The following is a 12,442-nucleotide window of genomic DNA, read 5'->3' on the forward strand; positions in this document are numbered from 1 at the left end:
TGAGATGTAGTAGATTAATGGATGTTAATTTAAAGAAACTAGGACCGAGCTCGATAGCTGCAGTCGCTTTAGTGCGGCCAGTATCCAGTATTCGGGAGATAGTAGGTTCGAAGCCCACTGTCGGCAGCCCTGAAGATGGTTTTCCATGGTTTGCCATTTTCACACCAGGCAAATGCTGGGGCTGTACCTTAATTAAGGCCACGGCCCTTCCTTCCCAGTCCTAGCCCTTTCCTGTTCCATCGTCGCCATGAGACCTGTGTGTCGGTGTGACGTAAAAAGCCAATAGAAAAAAAAAGAAACTAGGCAATATTATTGTTCGCCTGTTTATCAGGTGGTGGTAATTATTGTATTAAGAGGAAGTACAACTAGGCAATCATCCTCTAAGCACATTAATTAGTGGGAAAAATGGAAGCGATACGACACTTCGAAAATGAAGGTATCGGCCAAAGAAAGGCCACGAAAGGTGTGAAAATGAAATATTCCCTAGGTCACAATACCTAACACCATCGGGGTCGGAAAATAATAATAATAATAATAATAATAATAATAATAATAATAATAATAATAATAATAATAATATTGATTTCACGTCCCACTAACTACGGTTTTCAGAGAGGGAAAGAACAAGAGTTGGCTAGAGGAGATTCTAATATGATTGATGAAAGTGAGGAGCATGTCGCAATTAATTGGAAGCAATGCCAGGATTCAGCTAATGACCTCGTGGTCGCCAACCCACGCTCTCAACTTAAGAGCCTCTGGGGCCCTCTTAGCCGTCTCTTACGACAGGAAGGGGATACCATGGGTGTTATTCTATCGCCCCCACCCACACAGGGTGCTTGTTAATCAAAAGCATGTCCTTTTGTATTTAATTTAATATCGGGCCTGCCCCCTGACGAGAGTTAAGACTGTTACTACCACAGTTTTCATTCCGTACCTCGATGGGGTACGGTGGGTCTCCTAAGGGGTGACACCCTTTCTCAGGACAAAGGATGTGTTGCGGTGATATTTTGTGGTGTGGGTGGGGCGACCGTGGCCTAAAAATGAAACTATCACGGTATTCGTCTTAATGAAGAGAATGGAAAACCACGGCCGACGGTAGGGCCAGCCTACTTCCTGCCGAATGCAGAGCTGTTAGGTTTTTTTTTTTTGCTAGTGGCTTTATGTCGCACCGACACAGATAGGTCTTATGGCGACGATGGGATAGGATAGGTCTAGGAGTTGGAAGGAAGCGGCCGTGGCCTTAATTAAGGTACAGACCCAGCATTTGCCTGGTGTGAAAATGGGAAACCACGGAAAACCATCTTCAGGGCTGCCGACAGTGGGATTCGAACCCACCTATCTCCCGGATGCAAGCTCACAGCCGCGTGCCTCTACGCGCACGGCCAACTCGCCCGGTAGCTGTTAGGCTAGTAAAACTAGCCGAAGCCCACTCTGCTCGGTTGCATGTAGAGTATGTGTTGCAGAGAACTGCAGATGACATGAAGGTGTTGGGAGTGTCATGCGTTATGTCTCATTCCTAACAGAGTCCTCTCCTACAGCATCAAGCAGTCCCTCTGCTGCCCTCGCAAGGCTGCGAGAACGCCATTGAAGCCCTTAGTCCAGGATTGTAATCTTTTGGACGAGTCGCTAATCCACTCCAAGTTCTCGGCGTAAAAGGCAGACAAGTTACTCGTTCAACGCGAGACTGTCCACAGGTAATATCTAGGTAGCACCTGAAAGTGGTGGTGGTGGTGATTACTGTTTTAAGAGGAAGAGTACAACTGGGCAACCATTCTCTATTAACACTAATAAGAGGGAAAATATGGACGGGGCCCGGCACTTTGAAAAATTAAAGCATCGGCCAAAGAAAAACAAGGGCCACGAAGGGTGTGAAAATAGACTCCCTAGGCCTGACACTTAATACTGTCGACGTCACAAAAGGACAAGTGTTGGTCAAAGGAGGTCGATGGGATAGATAAAAGTGAGGAGTTTGGCACAGATAAGTGGAGGCAATGCTAGGACTCAGCTATGAGGTTCGTGGTCCACGCTCTCAAGTTAAGAGCCCCTGAAGGGCCTTTAAGTCCCAAATCGCGGCAGGCAGGGGATGCTGTGGGTGTTATTCTACCACTCCCACCCACAAGGGTAAGTTCCTGAAAACTGCGACTTCCAGTTGCCTGATATTCTCACTAATTTTGAATAGTCACCAGAGTTCTCCTTCCTTCTTCCGGGACAAGGCTAATGACTTTGATGCCAATTCCACTTATGATAAATAAATTACAGAAGAATCCGGAACTACTATTACTTCTCTCCTGGCATTTCTACAACTATCTGAGGTCAGCACATGTGGATTCAGCCGATTTTACGGCCGGAAGCCGTTTCTGACGCCAAACCTACGTGGAGGGATGCATTCAGAATTACGTGTCTTCGTGGTAGTTGGTAGTCTGTTGTGTTGTATGTAAATGAAGATGTGTATTAAGACGATCAAGAAACACTTCCACCCGCCGAATTAGAGTAATTAACCAAACGCAACTAAAATCTGAACTCTGAACAGATTGCCAAGATGCTTATCATTCAGCCAAGGAACCGGACTCAGAAGAAGGGGGAACGTGTTTTCTGTCGAGTCGCCACTCATCTACCTACGCATTTCACTTGCACCTTGACAAATCCTAGAAATAATGAAATACCCAATCTGATCCTCTACCGCCTCCAGTGAGCAGCCTTGAAGTCTTCCTCCAGAGTTACAGCCTGCACTGGTACGACGTGTTCCATTACGTCATACACCTGGCTTGCCCAGGCCATCCAGTGCTTTGATACAGCACATACGACTGGAGCACGACCTTTACGATATGGAAGTACCGCATAGGATTCTCAATTGTCACCAGGACTGTCTCGAGAGGGAGCGAGTCGTGTCACCGTCCAGCGCGGCAGGTTTTAGGGGCGGAAAAATATTGGAAACATGAACAATAAATACATGGTTTGCAATACAAAAATTAAAATTGACATAGAAGTTTTGTATCAACGAAGAAATGTAAAAATGTAAGGGCGCATGGGTGACACACAAATCTGACAACGCTGCCTATCCCTCCATCATGCCCAGGCCTAATTTTACGGTGGCTAGTCCCTCTTGCATTGACAAGATGTGTCCCACCCTCCGAATTACAGTAATTAGGACACAAGGACTGATGACTAGTTCTTTTTTATTTTTGAGAATTATCCGACACAAACGATTTGGTGATTGAAGATCAAACTGGCAGAAAAATAAATATGTTCTAGGATATATTGCTGTATTTTCAGAAAATTTTATTTTAGATATGTTTTATATCATTTAAGAACTGGCTTTATTTTATTATGTTTGTTTTAATTTCGTGTGGCTATTTCTAGCCGAGTGCAGCCCTTGGGCGGCATCTGCCATGCGTAGGTAACTGCGTGTTGTTGTTGTGGAGGATAGTGTTATGTGTGGTGTGTGAGTTGCAGGGATGTTGGGGACAGCACAAACACCCAGCCGCCGGGCCACTGGAATTAACCAATGGAGGTTAAAATCCCCGACTCGGCCGGGAATCGAACCCGGGATCCTCTGAACCGAAGGCCAGTACGCTAACCATTCAGCCATCGAGTCGGACTTTTATTATGTTATTTATACGTCTGTGTAAGTACGCCTATTGTATATAAGCACGAACCAAAGCCAATACTGCGTCCTATAAAATCGTATTTGGTTAATACTAGCCATTGTACCCGTGCTTCGCTACGGTATTCCAGATTGTATACGGATATCGAAGTAAGTTACTGTACATGAAGTTAATAATATTTTTAAATTGCATCTAAATTGGCGTTATTCAAGAAAAAGCATAGGGAGGTCCGCAGACGATGTTTCCAATGTAAAGTGCGAGTTGTGGAGTTGTGATGATAACAACAGGTGCACTTATCTACCACTATTCATTATGTTTTAGAAACGTTGAATAGGGTGAAATTTGTGTAAGATTTTCACACAGTGCATTACTTTTCAAATACTTATGCGACAGCTTCAAACATAGAATTTGGCTCACATATGGCTACTGGGTGGGCCAATATTCGTGTAGAATTTGATGATCCCATCTTTCCTATAAGTGAATCAAACCATCAATTGTACGTGTACAGAGTGCAAAATTTAGGTAAATCCAGAAATAGTGAAAACATTAATGTATAAAGGATAGAGATACGACGAAAGGTCATGGGACCGAAGTTGTAGATCCCTCCAAATTGAACCGAGATTGTGCCATCCGTTTTGTGATACGACTTACCGTTTAGCCACGAAATACATCGAAGGGAAGGACTGCACCGTCATTAAAATTGCTTCCATATTTCGATATTTTTCGGGGGTAAAAAATAAAAATTTTTAACATCTCGTAAATTTTCCGTCGGTTACATGCTAAAAGCTATAATTTTGCAAAATTTCAATTTTCTAACTTGTCTGGGAGATTGTGCTGCGATCTTGATATGGGGGAGTGGGTTAAAAATCAGGACCTTAAGGAAACTTTTAAGCCCATAAAACCTGTAGGTTCTGGATAAATATCACCGACTGTGTTCTTATGCAGGTTTGAAACTCCCAGGATATAACCCTCAGAGAATTATGAGAATTTGAGATTTTTCTACGGATCCTGAAGTCATCAGGTTGTCTGGTACCAAGTTTTAAATTTCTAAGATACCTAGAATGGTCTCACTAATTTACGTCTGTTTTCATTTTTATGCCTTAATTTATATATATATAGTACAGTATATATAGATCGCGCCAAACAGACTTCCATTTATTAGGGTGGATAATATTTTACCCGCTTCCTTAGTGGTTCTAGGGGCGTCTTACTCCCACAGTACGTTTTCCAGGTAGTACGTTCAGTATATTCGATTACTATTATATCTCACTCCCCCTTCCCCCATCCTAAAGGGGGCTAAACTTTGAGTTTTAAAAAATCGGAATGTTATTCATCTCAGCAACCCCGAAAAGTATGGATTCGACACTACTTTCGATGATTTGTATATCTCAGTCCCCTTGCCTCCGCCCCTAAGGGTTCCTGGGGTTTTGCCCCCATGTGGTTTGTCTCCTGATACTAAAAATTCGGAGTGTCATTATTCACCTCAGCGACTATGTATTCGACACCATTATTTCTATATATCATTATTATTTCTATATATCACTCTCCCATCGCCCCCCCCCACCACGAAGGGGGCTGAACTTGGACTTTTAAAAATTCCGGAGTGTCACTGTTCATCTCAGTGACCCCGAAAAGTATGCATTCGACACTATTTTCGATGATTTTTATATCTCAGCCCCCTCGCCCCCCCCTGCCCCTAAGGGTTCCTGGGCTGTGTTACCCCCACGTGGTTTGTCTCCTGATACTAAAAATCAGGAGTGTACAATTAACCTCGGCGACCCCGAAAACTATCTATTCGGCACTATTTTCGTTTAATTTAATATATCACTCCCCCTCGCCCCCACCCCAAAGGGGGTTGAACTTGAACTTTAAAAAACAATCTGGAGTGTCACTATTCATCTCAGCGACCCCAATAAGTATGGATTCGACAGTATTTTCGTTAATTTGTTTATCTGGCCCCCTCGCCCCCCCGCCCCCCCCCGCCCCTAAGGGTTCCTGGGGTTTCTTACCCCCACGTTGTTTATTTTCTGATACTAAAAATCCAGAGTATACAATTCACTTCGGCGACCCCAGAAAACTTTGTATTCGACATTATTTTCGTTTAATTTTATATATCACTCCCCCCTCGCCACCCATGTGAAAGGGAGCTGAACTTTGACATTTGCAAAAATGAGGAGTGTCACTGTTCATCTCAGCGACCCCGAAAACTGTGGATTCGGCACTTTTTTCGATTATTTTTATACCTTCCCCCCCTGATCCCCCACCCCTAAGGGAGCTACGGATGGCTTACCCCCACAGTGCTCGTCTCCAGATAGTAAGTCATAAGTGTACCAAGTTTGGATGAAATTGCTCCAGTGGTTTAGGAGGAGATGTGTCATTTACACACACACATACATGCATACATCCATTTGTATATACAGGGTGTTAGGGGTATACGTGCAGATATTACGCTAGTCGGCAAAGAAAAATACATCTCACAATATATGCTATGTACTTTTTACCTTGTCCTATTAGTTTGCCCATAACTGAGCCAAATATTTCAGGAGCTAATGTGTTTTGAACGGCCGTAGTAGGATACGCCGGTTACGTCATTCTGTCCACGCGTAGTGGAAGTACAGTAGCAGAGTATAGGGCTTGTTGAACCTGTTTCTTATCGCAGGCCAACACATGTTGTTGTGCTCTTCCCCTAAAGGCTTGGCAAGTAGGAGAGGTTGACTCACGTGCCTGGCCACTTGCTGTACTCGAAAACCGGTCTAGGGTAGTCTGTGTGAAAAGTACACAGAATTCTTACAGTGACGTCGAAGATCCGTACCAGCACATGCATGCGAATCAAGTGTTGTCTAGTTGTGTGTGATTTATAAGACGTCATTGGCATTACTCAGTGATCCATGCTGACAAAATTAAAGGAAATAGTTAATAAGTAATGAAAAATGGGCGCAAAATTTCTGTGCTGTTATTGCGACACTCTACGATAAACTTCTGACAATAGACAATGCGAGTTGTCTATGTTTATTCATAAACTTTTCAGGTCAATGAAAGGACGGTGGGCACTGAAAGAAAAGACTATAAGTATTCAGTGAAATTGTTATTAATGAGACAAATTTCAAAAACCGTAGTTTCATCCATCGTGAACATTGCTCGAAGGAAAAAGAGCTACTGTGGAATTGCCGCCGGGCATTTGTAATAGAAGGCTTATTCTGCCTTTTCCTAATATGTTTACCCTCCAGGGTTGGTTTTCGCTGGGACTCAGCAAGGGATCCCACCTCTACCGCCTCAAGGGCAGTGTCCTGGAGCGTGAGACATTGGGTCGGGGATACAACTGGGGAGAATGACCAGTACCTCGCCCAAGCGGCCCCACCTGCTAGGATGAACAGGGGCCTTGCGGGGGATAGGAAGGGATAGAAAAGGAAGAGGGAAGGAAGCGGCCGTGGCCTTAAGCTAGGTACTATCGCGGCATTTGCCAGGAGAAGTGGAAAACTACGGGAAACCACTTTCAGGATGGCTGAGGTGCGAATCAAACCACCTCTACTCATTTGACCTTCCGAGGCATAATGGGCCCCGTTCCAACTTTCGTACCACTTTTCAAATTTCGTGTCAGAGCTCGAAATCGAACCCGGGCCTTCGGGGGGTGGCAGCTAATCACACTAACTACTATACCACACAGGCGGACAGAAGGCTTATTACTGGACAGTAAGTGCCGATAGGTAAAGTGATGACTGTAATGGACCCGCTTAATTAGAACTTCCGTAATCATAATAATATTACTACTACTACTACTACTACTACTACTACTAATAATAATAATAATAATAATGTCTTTACGTTCTACTAACTAATTTTCACGGTTTTCGGAGACGCTGAAATGCCAGAATTTTTACCGCAGTGTTTTTTAGTGCAAGTAAATCTACAGACACGAGACTGGCTTATTTGAGCACCTTCAAATACCACCGAACTGAGCCGCCATCGAACCTGCCAAGGTGGGATCAGAAGACCAGCGCTCTATCGTCCGAGCTACTCAGTCCGGCATTAGAGATTAGAATAAGTTGGTCGTGTGGTTAGGGGCGCGCAGCTGTGAGTTTGCATTTTGGTGATAGTGGATTCGAACTCCTCTGTCGGCAGCCGGGAAGATGGTTTTCCGTAATTTCCCATTTTCACATCAGGGAAATACTGGGACTGTACCTTTATTAAGGCCTCGAACGCTTCTTTCCCACTTGTATCCCTTTTCTCTCCCATCGTCGCCGTAAGACCTACTTGTGTCGGTGCGACGTAAAACAATTTGTAAGTACATGTTTCGGTAATTCCGGAGACATGTCCGCAATTATAAGATTAATAATAATTCGGACTTGTTAAAAGTTCAGTGTTTTCTGCAGTGTTTTCTGACAGATTACCAGCTACGGAGTTTGAGTGGGGCGTTTAACTTTTATTTTAGTAATAGTTAGTAATAATGGACTAACACAGTTTTTATTATAATATTGGTAGGTGGCTTTACGACGAATGCAAGCTGACAGCCGCGCGCTCCTAATCACACGGCCAACTCGCTCAGTAATAATAATAATAATAATAATAATAATAATAATAATAATAATAATAATAATAATAATAATAATAATAATAATAATAATAATAATAATTGTTTACGTGCCAATGGAGACGCGCGGTTTTGGAATTTTGCCCACGGGTATTCTTTAACGTGCCTGTAATTCTACCGATCAGAAGCGGACGTATTTGAGCACCTTCAAATACCAGCGGACGGAGCCAGGATCGAGCCTGCTAAGTTCATGAAACCAGAGCTTGAACCGTCTGAGCCACTCAGCCTGGCAACGTTTATTTTGATACGTTTAATAGGCACTGCAAAAGCAGAATGCTTTAATTTACCATTAAACAAGTTCTTTTCATTTGGAAGCACGAAGAGGAGGTACGTTTAATTAATTTATTTTTATAACATGTCCCTTATTGATATGAAGCAAAACATTCGATGTGCTTTGACAATTCAATTCTGATACTACTCACTTGGAAATCCTATCCCACGCATTCTTTCGTTTACGTAAGAAACTTTATTTACGTACACGTCAACACGGGGTGTTTCTGCATACGGCGAGTTGGTCTCCCAAGTATCCATGGTATTGAAATCACAATGTGGGAGAATATTTCACGTAAGCAGTTTGACAAATTCACTAGACCTGTCACGTGCCGGTTTGATCGTGTGCTGTTCCTAGCGACGGGGGTGTGGTGGGACGGGTTCCCGCCCCTACATGAAACCACCGGACTAGAGGTATGAGCTGTCTGTCTGACCTTGACCTGAATAACAGCTGTCAGAGAGGCGAATTATCGTCCGTACTAGTACGCGAGTTACTTCGTAGTAGTACGAGGGCTATTTTTTTTTCAAGGTCCGATCGGTCGCGACAGTCAAACGCCCGCGAATATGTGATGAACCGCTGCGCAGATGTGTTGCGCAACGTCGTTGTATTTGAATAATTCCAGTGTATGAATACCACGAATACCATGATATGCTGCTAGTGTATCGTGTGGCAGAACAGAACACGGGTCGCTCTCCATGAATCTATCGGAAAAGGCTTCCCAACAGACGGGTGCCGAATCCAGCAACGATACTAGCTGTACTGCAGCGTATTCGCGATGCAAGTTGTGTTACATCACGCTTTCAGAAGCGATGGCCTAAACGGCCACGTGTAATTCTAGACGCGGAAGAAGACATCCTGACAATGGAAATGAAATGGCGTATGGATATTAGTGCCGGGAGATCCCAGGACGGGTTCGGCTCGCTAGGTGCATGTCTTTTGGTTTGACTCCCGTAGGTGACCTGCGCACCTTTATGATAATCAAATGAGGATGAAGACAACACATACACCCAGCCCCATGCCAGGGAAAATAACCATGATGGTTCAAATACCGACCCTGCCGGGAATCGAACCCGGGACCCCTGTAACCAAAGGCCAGCACGCTAACAGTTTTGCCATGGAGCCGGGCATCCTAACAATAGTAAACAATGATCCCGGGCGCCGTACGCGTAGTATAACACGTGCCGTTGGTGTACCAACTTGGACCATACGTAGGACACTGCATGAAGAACTAGTGCATCCTGACCATATTCAACGGGTGCAGTGTCTTTGACAGCTGAATACCATTTTCTTACGAGTTGATGTACGTCGCCACGACACAGATAGATCCTACGGCGACGACGGGACAGGAAAGGGCTAGGATGGTGAAGAAGCAACCGTGGCCTTAATTAAGGAACAGCACCAGCATTTGCCTGGTGTGAACATGGCAAACCACGGAAAACCGTCTTTAGGGCTGCCGACAGAGGAGTTCGAACCCACTATATCCCACTCATGGGCTGTGGAACATCCCCATTCAGTAGGAGAAGGCAATTTCCAGCACCGGTTATGAATTAATACCTGGATGGGTGTAGTAGGAAGTCGGTTACGTGGACTAATCATCTTTTTATTAATGTTACCTTGCTCCTGTAGATACAGTACGTTACTTGAGCTTTCAGAGGACGTGTCGCTTCGACTACGCAGAACCACGTGGATTTTACACGATGGTGCAGACATTTCCTCAACGGTGGACAGGACGATGTAGAACTATCAATTGGCCAGCCAGATCTCCAGACCTTATTCCAATTGACTTTAATGTCTGGGGGAACATGAAATACAAACTATATCGAACTGAAGTACCCACTTCGGACGACTTCCGTGAACGTATTGTTTAAGCAGCAGAGGATATTCTGAACAACCCTGGTGAAATGAAATGAAATGAAATGAAATGTCGTATGGCTTTTAGTGCCGCGATATCCCAGGACGAGTTCGGCTCGCCAGGTGCAGGTCTTTCCATTTGACTCTCGTAGGCGACCTGCGCGACGTGATGAGGATGAAATGATGAAGACAGCACATACACTCAGCCCCCGTGCCATTGGAATTAACCAGTTAAGGTTAAAATCCCCGACCCGGCCGGGAATCGAACCCGGGACCCTCTGAACGGAAGGCCAGTACGCTGACCGTTCAGCCAACGAGTCGGACACAACCCTGGTGTCTTGGCTCGAATGCGTCGCAACTGGATTCGGAGAAGTGAAGCCTGCAGGGAAGCCCAGGGTGATCACTTTGAACAATTGCTACGAGTTTTACTTTGGTATGTCAGATGTTACGCCATTTGTGCAACGTAATGGCTTGGGAGTACAGTACAGTATCGTTATAGTATTTTGAGTCTCGATAGGTCGATATTCTCATAAATCCGAGCAGGGAAACTTATGTACCGGTAACAAAAATTATAATCGAGAGTTTCAGTGCGCGAGTGCGGAAGACGTGCTTGTTAAAACGCTAGACATTGACCTTGAACGCATTTCGGCAGTTGCTCAATCCTACACTGCATGTTGATTTCTTTTTTTTTTTTTTGCTACTTGCTTTACGTCGCACCGACACAGATACGTCTTATAGCGACGATGGGACAGGAAAGGGCTAGGAGTGGGAAGGAAGCGGCCGTGGCCTTAATTAAGGTACAGCCCCACCATTTTCCTGGTGTGAAAATGGGAAACCACGGAAAAACATTTTCAGGGCTCCCGACAGTGGGGTTCGAACCTACTATCTCCCGAATACTGGATACTGGCCGCATTAAGTGACTGCGGCTATCGTGCTCGAGTTAAAACAGAAGACACTTTGCGTTTTTAAGGGCCGATGACCTTAAAACAGCAATCATCATCATCATTAACACGTATAAAAATTCAAAAAATGCTTTTTTTATATTCATCACTACTGAAATATGAATAAAATTCAATCAAATTAGTTATTTCATTCCCACACTCGTAGAGGGGTGGGTGGGCCGTCAGCTATACGTGTAGCTCTTGGGCCATGGAGTAAGGAAGTAGAGTTGTGAGGATGAAATAATTCAAGTTGGACGTATGTCTTGTACATACAATAAATTGAATTTGACATGTTAGTAAATACCTGAACGCACAGAGAGATAACCGCAGCAACAACACGGACCCCAGAGTAGGCCCGCAGAACACACCACCCAGGACAGAGACCCCCCCCCAAACACCCCGTTTATTGAGTAAATGTTCGTGGTACGATGTTGACATAGTACAATGTTGACATACATACCTGGGTAAATAAATAAACAAACAAACAGGTAGAAGTAGTTGGCCTTGAACTTGCTGTGCCGAGTGAGACGAGTTCTTAGTCCAGATATGTGAACAAAACAAGCACTGAGGTCATTGACCATGCTACACTTTTAAAGGCTACAGAGCAGATTAAAGGCGATCTATCACAAGGCCAAACTTAAACATGTAACAGAACGTAAGATGTAACTCTGTCACATGAGAAACGAAACACACCCGGGCTGGGGAAACAAACACAGATCTTGCAGCACTGTCTTGAAGCACAGGACAGAAACATAGAAGTATACCGGCACACGACACAAAAGTTGAATTAAAGACGGAAAAAAGTATTGTGTCACATGAAGCTAAACTAAATAATAAAAATAATAATATAAAAATAACATTAATATTAATAACAAAACATCAAATATGAATAACAAGTATACGACTTAAAAGGAGAGTAAAAAGAGGAATAAGACGAAAGTATGAACAGGTGAATAATAATAATAATAATAATAATAATAATAATAATAATAATAATAATAATACCGATAATGTTATTTGCTTTACGTCCCACTAACTACTCATACTGTTTCTGGAGGCGCTGTAATTTAGTCCCGCAGGAGGTATTTTTACGTGCCAGTAAATCTACCGACACGAGGCTGACGAGCTCCTTCGAATTCCACCGGACGGACCCACGATCGAGCCTGCTAAGTTGGAAACAAGAAAC

General features: G+C 44.0%; 1 protein-coding gene across 7 annotated transcripts in view; it reads right to left on the bottom strand.

Moving 5' to 3' along the window:
* LOC136880984 (uncharacterized) overlaps positions 1-12,442 on the bottom strand; it is a 316,000-nt gene that overhangs the window by 126,501 nt on the left and 177,057 nt on the right. The window lies entirely within an intron of this gene.

The sequence above is a fragment of the Anabrus simplex genome, chromosome 1 (genome assembly GCF_040414725.1).
Source record: "Anabrus simplex isolate iqAnaSimp1 chromosome 1, ASM4041472v1, whole genome shotgun sequence".
Classification (NCBI taxonomy): domain Eukaryota; kingdom Metazoa; phylum Arthropoda; class Insecta; order Orthoptera; family Tettigoniidae; genus Anabrus; species Anabrus simplex.